We start from the raw sequence: 10,338 nt of genomic DNA on the forward strand, positions 1-10,338 counted from the left end.
CTTCCAGAGTAAGGGCAGATGAAGTCCCCTTTGGGGGGCATGTATCCATCCATCTTGTACCCCTACCTGAGGCCTTTCAGCCAGCTGAGGGGGGTGAGGTGTTGACCGGATGGCACCCCAGGTGTGCCTGCCCTTCCCCTGTTTGGAACAGCCACCCGCTTCATCTGTAGCCTCCTAGTTTTGTTTTTAGGAAGCAAAAATGATGACGGTAATAGGTAAGTTTGCCAAGCACCCAGCGCGTGTTATGGACGACACCTAGGACGCCTCGTTTAATCTGGACAGAAAATGCACTGTTCTCACGCGGGCTCCTCGTCTGTGCCACGCGTGCTGGGCTGGAGGTGCGGGAAGGCGCGGCACCTGCCCAGAGCCCCTCGGCTGGGTCGGGGTTCGAGCAGGGTCTGAGCTAGACCACCATCCGAGCTGCTTCTTGAAATCATGCAGCCTCTCACCGACCGCCTCTCCAGTTTGTCCAAACGGTAACATTTTCATGGCCCAAACTGGAGTAGTTCTTCCAGCTTGCTAGCCTGCCTCAGTTTGACCATACACTAAGCGATGGAAATGTGTGTTTTTCTCACGAGACACAGCCACTTTTGACGTGTTATTTGTAAGGACAAAAGGGTGGTAATGGACAGCAACAGACTTGCTGAACAAGCTAGGATAAGTCCGGACGGTAGAGTGCGATGCCGTTGTACAAACAAAATAATGAGCATCGTTATGTGTCTTTATCTGTATACTGACTATATACATAGTCATGGAATGACTTCCAGTATACGGTGAGTGGAAAAACCCCAAGGTGTAGAATAGCATTCACAGTGTTCTGCTTTTTATGTAGGAAGGGGGAGAACTGGTACGTATGTACTTTAATTTTCAGAAAAAAAAAAAACCAAAAAACAAAAGAAAGAATGAAAAAATAAACCAAAAACGACTTACTATGGGAATCTGGGTGAGAGACAGAAACGTGCGTGACCCTTGTGAGGACCTACTTTATCGTATAGACTTGATTTGGCAATCTTGCAAGTATTTCACATAATTGAAAACAAAAACAGGGGTGCCTGGGTGGCTCCGTTGGTTAAATGTCTGAGTCTTGATTTCGGCTCAGGTCGTGATCTCACACTTTGTAAGACGGAACCCCGTGTTGGGCTCTGCGCAGAAAAAGCTCGGAGCCTGCTTGGGATTCTCTTTCTCTCTCTCTCTCTCTGTCTCTGTCTCTCTCCCCCTCTCTCTGCCTGGCCCCTGCTCACGCACACACACGCTCTCTCTCTCTCCAGATGAACTTTAAAAAAAAAAACCAAGCAAATAAATAAATAAATAAATACAAACCCCTAAAAATTAAAAACAAATGGAAATACATAAATCTAAGGAATAGCAAACTGGTGCCCAACAACACACACCAAAAGAATTATTTGAAATGATTTTAAAGCAGCCTTTGGACTCTCTGTCCCTAGTAGAATATGTCCTAAGGATAAAAGGAATAGTAAATAAGTCTTAACTCGTTTTCAAAAGTCTTATTTCCAGTAACAATATTGGTACTATTGCAAGGATAATGTGAGTTAAAGCAAAGGACAATTATGTCAATATCTTTAGGAAGCAAGGCTTTCTTTTTTTTTTTTAATTTTTTTTTAATGTTTATTTATTTTTGAGAGACACAGAGACAGAATGTGAGTGGGTTAGGGGCAGAGAGAGAGGGAGACACAGAAGCAGAAGCAGGCTCCAGGCTGTGAGCTGTCGGCACAGAGCCCGACGCGGGGCTCGAACTCACGAGCTGTGAGATCATGACCTGAGGCGAAGTCGGATGCTCAACCAACTGAGCCACCCGGGCGCCCCAGGAAGCAAGACTTTCAGTTTAAAAGTAAAGTAAAACTCTATCATCTTAATACTGGAATTGGAAATATCAGTATGAACTCATGGTTATTTTTCTCTTTTTAAAAAAGATTAATCGGGCCTCTAGAGCTGACGACTCGTCTCCAGGAGCAGGAGGGGTCACGCCTCCAGGAAGTGACCACCAAGCCCAGAATGTGTGACTTTTCGTAGGACAAATGGTTTCTTTAACAAGGATACAGCAAAGAATAAAAAACAAGGCAGGGGGAGAGGGGAGGAGAGATCTCCCGATTAAAAGAAATGTAAAAGACGTATCGGTCAGATGCACGACGTACCCTGTGTGTGCAACCTCATGCAGTAAGTGAGCTGTGGAAAGAAAGGAACGTTTGAGATAATGAGAAAAACGTGGCTGCTTGGATATTCGATGATAATCTCGTTAATGTCTTTGGCTGTGAGAGCGGAACTGTGGTTACGTAAAAAAGTGTCTTCAGCTGATAAAGACGTGATCTAACAGTATGGATAGGTAAAATAATATCCTCTCTGGGATTTGCCTCCACGAGTCCAGAAAAAAACAACAGTAGACAAAACAGATTGGCAGAATACTGAAAATTACGGAGTCTGGGTGGTGGGTACAGGGAGATTTGTTACATCATTCTCTCAGCTTTGGCGTGTGCCTGATCACTTCCACAATAAAAGTTTAAAAATAACGGAAAAGAGTCTTTTTATAATTGAAACAAATTGTAGCTCATTGTTGTACTTCCTTGGCTTAGTTCTGGCGCACAGAAACTTTGCTTTGCTTTTCTCTAAGGCCCCACCCAGATCTCACCTCCTCTGTGAAGCCTTCCCCTGAAACAACTTGTCCCTAGTGAATTTCCATTTTGGTCCTTTGTCATGCTCTCCTGTATCCAGTGTCGTCTGATAACATCGGCTGGCTTTTCGTGCCCCGAAGTCAGGTTCGACACGTGGGTCTGCTACTTGTTAGTTACATGACATGAGAGAAATGACTCAGCCACAGTTGTTTCTCTGTCAAAGGACACGGGACAGCGGATGTTGTCAAGGGTTTGGCCCAATGCCTGGCATATGGTTCGAGCCCAACCGTAAGTAGATGAGTAGAAGGTGCCATCTCTTCCTCCAAAATGTCAAGGTTGGTGTCATGGATGGAACTGTGTCCCTCCAGTTCATGTGTTGAAATCCTAACGCTCGGTACCTTAGAATGTGACCTTGTTTGGAAATAGGGTTGTTGCAGCTGTCATCGGTTAAGATGAGGTCATGCTGGAGGAGGGTGGGCCCCTAATCCATACGGTTGGTATCTTTATAAAGGAGAGAACTCTGGACCCCAGTAGGTATACGGGGAGAATGCCCTGTGAAATGAAGATGGCCGTCTGCAGGCCAAGGACGGAGGCCCGGAACAGATCCTTTCCTCACAGCCTAGAGGAATTCAAGCCAAGCCTTTCCAGCACCTGGCTGCCCAAAGGACGTGTGACCCATCCTGGCACAACAGGAGAGCCTGGGAAATATCCTTCTGGAAAACTGCTCATCTAGAACCGAGGCCGCCATCTTGCTCCTCGCCTGAAACCGAAGCTAACCCGTGAGGAGGGCACCGGCAAAGCCCGAGCCCTGACTTCCTGAGCCTGCTGTCGACCCACCTCTGGACTTCCTCCTGGGCGAGGAAATACGTCCCCGTATGTGTCAGCCCACTCAAGAGTCACTTAAAGCCAGTGGCAAGTGACATTCACTGAGGCCTGACCCCAAGGAGTGGAGGTCAGGGAGAGGGCCACGCGGAGCTCCCTGCCCTCTGGCCCGTGAGCAATTTAGACAAGCCAACGGACAATTATAGGACAGCTGCCATGCTGGGAGAAACAGCGTGCTCTGAGGCCTCATAAGAGGGGCAGCTCCCTCGGCCTTGGGGAAGTCAGAGGAGGTTTCCCGGAGGAAGGGTCAGCTCGGCCGAGACCTTGTGGAGACACGGCTAATTCCCTGGCCGATAGCCTTGATCCCTGCACTTGCCTGGACGGTGTCCCTCCAAACTTCACGTCCTTCCCTGAACCTTCGAACGTGACCTTATTGGGAAATAGGGTCATTGCAGATGCAGAGTTAAGACGGGGTCACGCGGGAGCAGGCCAGGCCCTGAATCCAATGTGACTGGTGTCGTCCTTGGGAGAGGGGAAGAGACGCAGAGACGGAGACGTGCAGGGGGGAAGGCCACGCGACCGCGGGGACAGGGATGGGGGTGAAGCCTCCACAAGCCAAGGAGCACCAAAGATGGCCGGCGACCTCCTGAAGCTGGGAGACGAACGTGGAACAGGACGGTTGGCCGTAGCCCTGGGAAGGAACAGGGCCCTGCCAGCACTTTGACTTTGGACTTGTAGCCTCCACAAGAGCGAGAGAATGAACTTCGGTCGCGGAAGCCCCACTGTCGTGGTATTTGCTGTGCTGGCCTTGACAAACTAATACGTTTGGGACTCCTGTCTTTGTGTCCCAACATCACCTGCCGGTGCCTTCTTCAGATGGATGGGAGGCAATACGCCACTGTTAAGGGCATTGATGTCGACAAGGAGGAGCTTCATAATGGGGCTCTATTGCCCCAATTCAGGGTTCCTGTCTGGGTTTCTCAGCCTGGCCACATCTCTCTTTCTCTGACAATGTTACGGATTCATTACGTTAGGTCCCACCCACGCCCTACCAGGCACACTCCCACGTGCGTGTGCACACCCACACCCACACACCATTTTACTTCTAATGCTCTGATCAACAGTATCCAACTATTTGCCAGAACATGCCCGAGGGAATGAAACCTTGGGAAAGGCCAGCGCTGTCACAGAGTGATGTAAAGAAATGATTTATCCATCCAGTGGCTTAGACGAAACGCTGTAGGCACGGTTGTACAAACATCCTGAGGTCAGTCCAATGTGAGTTACTCCTGAGGAAGCACTAATTCCTGGGTCCTAGAAACTGACGTTACAAAGCTGGGGGCGAGGGGCCCCGGTAGCTCCAGACATCCGAGGGTTTCTCCAGCTCTCCTGTCCTCAGGTCACTGCCGCGTCCAGCCCCAAAGGGTAACTCTTCCTTTGGCAGCCGTGGATCTAGCAAATTCAGTCTGGTGGTTCGAGGGATCTCCATTCCCCGGGTCCACTAACTTTTCACTTCTCGGATTCTTGCGGTGGCCCGAGAGGTCACGAAGGGAGCCACTCTGGGGTGCAAAGGACAAGCAAGAACAGGAAGGGGAGCTGGAACCCAGCCCCCGGGGCGAGGAAGAACCCAGCCCCCGGGGCGAGGAAGAATAGTTGTAGGGTGTCTACAACGCCCGCGGGCACGGTTTTCGCCAACAGCCACGATCCCAACCCTGAAAGTTTTGGTAGACCAGTTTGTGTTACCTTGAAGACCTAGGGATTTCTTGTAACCATGGAAACATAAACCCAGGCATTAAGAAGCCGGGGAGAAAACTGCTAGCGTTGCCTTGACAACAGATAAAAACCCAAGTCTTTGTTGTTAGTAGAGATAATGCACCTTCAGCCTTTTAAATTCATTTACTTGCGGGGAAGAAAGAGGCTGGAGTGGGCTTGAGTACCTTCCGGAAACAGAGGATTGGTGGAAGCCTTGGCTGGGGGGGGGGGCATCTTTCCAAGGTTCGCCCTGCTGAGTGGCAGGGGGTCAAGTTCCCCCTTACAAGTGGCTGAGATGTTCCTGAGAGTCTGTACAAAGGGCCAGTGTCCTCACACCCTAACAACACCCCCCCTCTGCCCCGCTGTTCCCTCACTCTGTGGGTTATTCAAGTGGGTGACCTCCACTCCTGCGCTGTTCTGTTTCCGCGCTGACTCACAGGGGATGTGACTTCTTGCCAGGAGCCGAGATCCCATCGCTATCGGGATATTCGAGGGCCTTACCCCCTCTAACATCCCGCCCCTCCACCTGTTTAAGAAAGGGGGGAAATGTCAAGATACGCTTCTTCCGGTGGCAGGAGCCACTCTGCCATCCCAGGGCGTCTGCAACCCAGGGAAAATCATCCTCGAGTTGGCTGGTAACTGCCGGTAAATAGTCATAGCTCTGGGCCACGTCCAGGTTCAATGACCACATTCCACCAAGAGGCTACTTTCCTTCCGGAACAGCCTCAGAGGATGTCGGACCTCCACATGGCCTGAAGCTTTCTGAGTGGGTGCTCAGATGGGAGAGTGTCCTCAAGCCACCTTCAGGGGACCGGTAAGAGGCTTTCTGTTCTAACCGGAAGAACAATGACGTTGGGCTTTCTTGGTGCTGAAGTGTCAGCACTCTGTGGGGGAAAAGAGCACAGACAGATGAAAGGAAAATTGGAGCGCAGGCTTCTTTAAAGTCATTATGTTGCCGAGTTTAGGATTTGGACCCCTATTCAGTCTAGAGAACATTGAGTAAAATGAGAAAGAAACGCACACCAAAATATTTATGACATAAGTGATGAGGACAGATGGAGAGGCTCTCCATCCATCCGGCCCTGATCCCGGCCCTGCCTCAAAAACTGATGCCCTCAAGCAATTACTTTCACCCAATATGTTGACATATAGAGAATAGTATTTTGAGAAATACAGAGAAGGTGTTTAATGGAAGCACTTAAAATTTTTTTTTAATGTTTAATTTTTTTGATGTTTATTATTTTTGAGAGAGAGAGATGGAGTACGAGCCAGGAGAGGGGCAGAGAGAGAGAGAGAGAGAGAGAGACAGAGAGATACACAGAATCTGAAGCAGGATCCAGGCTCTGAGCTGTCAGCACAGAGCCCGATGCGGGGCTCAAACTCACAAAATGTGAGATCATGACCTGAGCCAAAGTGGACGCTTGTCCAACTGAGCCACCCAGGTGCCCCTAATGTTTATTTATTTTTTGAGAGGCAGAGCACAAGCCAGAGAGGAGCAGAGAGAGAGGGAGACGCAGAATCTGAAGCAGGCTCCAGGCTCCGAGCTGTCAGCACAGAGCCCGATGCAGGGATTGAACTCACGGACTATGAGATCATGACCTGAGCCCAAGTCAGACGCTTAACTGACTGAGGCACTCAGGCACCCCGGGAGTGCTTTATAATGTGCCAAGGGTCTGTCTTCTGGCTCAAGCCAACGCCTGGATCTCTCCCTGTAGCCTGACAGGAAAACTCAGCATGGAGAGTTGGGGATTACCCTGATTTATCAATTCAAGGACTACTTATTATGATACGACAGGAGCATTTTTAAGTAGATTTCATTCATTCAGTTGCTATTGACAGCCTGCTTTGTGTTGGAAACACTTGGCTGGGGATGTGGTCAGGGCCAACTAGGAACTTGGAGATAAATATCTTGGCTGTTCTACAGACACCATTTAATTCACGAATGTGCAGATTTCACAACTGTCTTGTAGAACATCAACTATATCAATAGCACAAAACAAACAAACAAACAAACAAACAAACAACACAAACAAACAAAGCCTCTGGGGAGGAAAAGCTTTCAGCTGGGTTCAAAGCCACAATTTACAGAGGTAGTCAAGAACATCCTCCCTGACCCAAGAGGTTACAGGGCCTCAGACTTTCTTTTATCAGCCCAATTTCCTCATATTAAATTTGCCCCAAAATGGAACACTGTTATTGAAAATCAGCACATTTGTGAATTAGAAAATGATCCAAACGCATTAAAAATACAGGAGATAAATCAATTGCGACACATTGCTTTTTGGTTGACTTGGTAGTCATTGAACTTGCGGAGCTGAAGTACATTTCATAAAAAGCTGCTTTATTAATAAAGATCAGACTACGATTTCTCTTATTACGTCCGGGATAAGAATCGAAGCCGTGCGGGGGTTGTTTTGGGTGACAGTTTCCAGCCACTGCTTTCCACACAGGAGTGAGATAACGTGAATTAATCGTCACTGCTCCTGGATGCGTTTTGCAAGTTCCCTTAAAAAATAATCAAAAGAAAGTGTCCAGAAAGCCCCATCAATCATCTGTCTTTGGCTTTTTTCCCCGTGCAGGCTGTCATGACTCCACACTCACGCTGTTCCTTTTTCTCCTGTTTCAAGCAACCACCTTTTAAAGAACAGATTTTCCGACCGGGATTAGGGAATTGATTAGGTGGTGACAGGATGCTCCTGACATTTCCAGGATTGGGGAGGAAAGCGGGAATTTTAAAGCGGATGAATCACCGGGGGATTCAAGCCGGAGCACATGGCTTATTCTGAAAGGCGACACTGCACTTTTGCGTTTTGAAGGTCAAATGGTGGAGAAAAACCTAATCCGCTGACTCATGGAGAGCAGGCAGCAGGGGATGGGGGACCGCACAGGTGGATCCAAGCTCTGAGAAGAAAGTTTTTTATTTTTCATCTTTTTTTAAATATAATTATTGACAAATTGGCTTCCATACAACACCAGTGCTCATCCCAACAGGCGCCCTCCTCCATGCCCATCACCCACCCCCCATCAACAAGCCTTAGTTTGTTCTCAGTCCTTAAGAGTCTCTTTTGGTTTGCCTCCCTCCCTCTCTGTAACTTTTTCCCCCCCTCCCCTCCCCCCTGGTCTTCTGTTGAGTTTCTCAGAATCCACATATGAATGAAAACATATGATATCTGTCTTTCTCTGCCTGGCTTATTTCACTCAGCATAATACCCTCCAGTTCCATCCACGTTGCTACAAATGGCCGGATTTCATTCTTTCTCATTGCCATGTAGTATTCCATTGCGTATATAAACCACATCTTCTTTATCCATTCGTCAGTCAATGGACATTTAGGCTCTTTCCATAATTTGGCTATTGTTGAAAGTGTTGCTATAAACATTGGGGTACAAGGGCCCCTGTGCATCAGCACTCCTGTATCCCTTGGGTAAATTCCTAGCAGTGCTACTGCTGGGTCCTAGGGTAGATCTATTTTGAATTTTTGGAGGAACCTCCACACTGTTTTCCAGAGCGACAGCACCAGTTTGCATTCCCACCAACAGTGCAAGAGGGTTCCCGTTTCTCCACATCCTCGCCAGCATCTAGAGTCTCCCGATTTGTTCATTTTGGCCACTCTGACCAGCGTGAGGTCGTATCTCTCTGAGAAGAAAGTTAACTCTCCCCTGGCCTCTGAGGAGCGCTCAAGAGGAGGGGTCTGGGCCTCTGGTACAGCTGTCCTCATTCTCCCCTGCTGGAGCTGTGAGCAGGTGAGACAGTCTTCAAGGTGACAGTGGAAAAATACCACGTTGCCCAGGAAGTTCTGATGCTCGAGAGATTTCTTTTTGCATGATGGTTTGTTCACTAGTTCTCTTTCAAGGTGCCTGCTAGGTCCCTGGCACGATGAAAGACGTTGGGGTTTCTACTGCGGGGCTGAGACGTCTCACAAATCAGGTCGTGTTTGGAAGGATCTTGCCCTTGATCAGCGGGACAGAGAGAGATGTGGCTGCTGAAACCCCAGCCTGGCCACATCTGAGCTGACCAGCTTGAGCCCGACCTTACTCCCCGGCTTGATGAATTCCTTTGGAAGTTAGCCAGTCTGGGGTGGGGGCGCTTGGGTCACTTACCCCCAAAAGAATCTTGAGGAATGGGAAGCTAACGTTTGTTGTGTGAGGGCAGCTCTGGGTATGTGGTGAGCACTCATCAGAAGGGCACTGTCACCAGTTTTGTCGGGCTGTTGGCGAACCCCACACGCGCCGTGACCCTTCATTCCGGACCCCTCTGGAGCACAGCATACTTTGCCAGCCTCAGGACTGATGCAGAATCCTGCAGCAGAGTGGAAAGTGCTTGTGTTTTTCCTGGTCTAAGGTTAGGCAAGCTGAGATTTCTAAGGGTTTGTTTTTTAAAATAGTTTTGCTTGAGCTCTGAAGCCTGCCAGAGAGAGGGGAGAAGGTTTTACCCGGTGAGAAGCCAGGGGGAGAAGGTTTTACCCAGCGAGAAACTACTCCATCGCTCTTGCTAAATTGCAGACTGTTGACCCAGCACAGATTCCTGCTTGTTGGCCGGTGGAGGCTGGCTGGGGTTGGCCACAGTCATCTGTTGATTTTGACTGTCCAGCACTCAGGTCCCTTTCTCTGGGGGCAGGGTCTCTCTTTTCTGCTGGGGCATCCTGTATTCTCCGCCTGTGGGGATCAAGCGAACTGATAACATGCACAGATGGAACAGTGCTATAGCTACAGACGTCTGCGAGGAGCGGGAGTCTGGGGCAGCTTCCAGAAGGGCCGGGAGACCCGGGGAATTCCAAGGGATCCATTCCTTCTGTGCTAAGGCCACTTCTTAGCTGTCAAAGCCCAGATCATACGTAAGTGGTGCCTGAATCTCTCCACAAGAAATGTGGTCGATTGTTTGCACAAGTGGTCACAGTTCTCCACCCCTCCCTCCCCACCCACCCACGCTCTTTGTGATGTGGCTTTTCAGTCCCTCCCATCAAAAGGTAAAGTCTAGTTCTTTGCCCCTTGTGCCTGGCCTGAGACTTGCTTTGGCCGATGGAATGTTGTAGAAGTGATCTCACGCCAGCCTCAAGAATCCTTGTAGGCTTCTGGTCTCTCCCTGTCTACCTCCCTGTACCTCAGAAGGGGAATCCTGTCCCATCTGAGGCTGTCCT

Source organism: Neofelis nebulosa, chromosome 9 (genome assembly GCF_028018385.1).
Source record: "Neofelis nebulosa isolate mNeoNeb1 chromosome 9, mNeoNeb1.pri, whole genome shotgun sequence".
NCBI classification, from domain to species: Eukaryota; Metazoa; Chordata; class Mammalia; order Carnivora; family Felidae; genus Neofelis; species Neofelis nebulosa.